Source organism: Penaeus vannamei, chromosome 30, assembly GCF_042767895.1.
Source record: "Penaeus vannamei isolate JL-2024 chromosome 30, ASM4276789v1, whole genome shotgun sequence".
In the NCBI taxonomy this organism is placed as follows: Eukaryota; Metazoa; Arthropoda; class Malacostraca; order Decapoda; family Penaeidae; genus Penaeus; species Penaeus vannamei.
Window position 1 is genome coordinate 5890067 of NC_091578.1, and position 2500 is coordinate 5892566.

Genomic DNA, 2500 nt, shown 5'->3' on the forward strand with positions numbered 1-2500 from the left:
CCCCCAATCTTCCTCCCCCCCTTCCCCAGACCCTGCCTGCCACGTGTTTTTTTCTTTACCAATAAAATTAAATCATAATTAAACATTTGAAGGCTAAAACGTCGTGGAATCTGATCTGAAAGAGAGAAAAAATAAAATAAAAAATACAAAATTCATACTGATGCCCCCACTCCCCCCCACCTTTCCTTCTCCTTCCCTCCTCCCCCCCTCAGCTTTCCTTCCACGTGTCATATTCTTTAATAAAACAGAATCATAATTAAACATACGTCAAACAAACGTCCTGGAATCTGATTTGAGCAATATATATATCTAAATCTATCTAGATATATATCCATACATAATAATAATGATGATAATAATAGTAGTAATAACAATAATAATAATAACAATAATAATAAAAATAATGATAATAATAATAATGATAATAATAATAATAATAGTAATAATAATAATAATAATAATAATAATAATAATAATAATAGTAATAATAATTATAGTAATAATAATAATAATTATATTTATAATAATAATAATGATAATAATAATAATAATAATAATAATAACAATATTAAAATAATAATAGCAACAACAACAACAACAATAATAATAGTAATAATTCATACTGATCCCCCTTTTCCTTCTCCTCCCTCTTCCCCCCCAACCCCTCCCTCTCACCCCCCCAACCCCTCCCCCTCCCCCTCCCCCTCCCCCTCCCGCTCCCTCAGCCTGCCCTCCCCTGCCCTCGATCTAGCAGCCTCAGCCGACGAGAGAATTCACCAAGAACAGGATGTCCTCGCAGCTTAATCATTAAGAAAATTAAAATGACCTTCAATTTCTCTCAAAAGCGGAGAAAATATCCGTCATGGGTCAGAGGAAGTGGCAAGAGCCTGGTTTGACCTCGCGTGTCCGTGTCATGTTTTAAGGGAGCAGGTCACTCTCTCCTGGCTCGGGTAGAAGGTTAGGTCTTACTTGCATAATTCGAGGGGGAAATGTATAGAAAATAAAGGAACACGTTATGTTATAGAGATTAGATATTATTGATAGTGTTATTATTATCATGTCATTATTATACATACAACTAATTCCATTATCATCATACAATGATCATTGTAATTATAACGTTTTCATTGCTACTATCACCACTACAGTATTCCAAAATATCTAATAGTTTCAATATTAAAATCGAAAAAAAACTTTTTAAACTTAAAATCATAAAAAACACTTCAAAATTAAGATAATAAAACAACACTTTTCCAACTCTAAATACTTAAAAAACACTTTTCAAACTTAAAATCATAAAAAAAAACTTTTCAAACTCTAAATCCTTAAAAAAAAAACACTTTTCCAAACTTAAAATCATTAAAAAAACACTTCAAACTTAAAATCATTAAAAAAAACACTTCAAACTTAAAATAATTTAAAAAAAAACCTTATAAACTTAAAATTATTAAAAAACCCACGTGTCCTTAAACTCACCTTAAAGTCCTCAGGCAAGATGGGGAAATAGACGGGCGAATTGTCGTTCAGCTCCCCAACAAGCCCTTCGTTGATGGAGACGAGGGCGGTCGCCACGCCCACCAGAGCTGCCGAGAAGTGGAGGTCAGGGATACGACTGAGGAGCTTTAGGGGTCAGTGTTTTTTTTTATATATGGGGTTAATGACCTTTATGTGCTGGGTAAGTGGTGCGTCTGGCCTTTGTGCAATAGCAGGGTCTAAGTTTGTTTATGGAGGAAAAAGTCTGATTATTCTGTGTTTGGTAACTTACTTGGAAGTGGGGCCATAATACTCATTAGCAAACTGCCTATTCAAGTCACATTTTGATCTATCTGTAAACCCCATTATATACACATACACATTTATACATCCATACATATATACATATAGTATATAGATACATTCATATAAATAAATATATATATATATATATATATATGTAAGTAGGCGTGTATACATGTGTAATTATGAATATATACATACACATACACACACACGCACGCAATATATAAACACATATCAATATCAATATCAATATATATATATATACATATATACCACACAAACACACATATAGTCACACATTTGCATCTTTGTATTAACTAGTATCAATATCTATATGCAATTATATTTGTGAATCTGTATTTACATATTAAAACAGGTATGTTTGTGTCCACAGACACAGGCGTATGCATCTACGTATCAACACACACACACACACACACACACACACACACACACACACACACACACACACACACACACACACACACACACACACACACACACACACACACACACACACATTTATACGGAATCATATTTGTGAACCTGTACATACGTAATGATATATGTACGTTTATGTAAATATACATACATGCATACGAACCACATATCGAATGACTCACTTTATTAACAAGTAATCAATAATAATTAACAAGTAATCAATACATCATTTATGAATGTATTTCAGAGTCGAACAAGATACACCCAACGCAATATAACA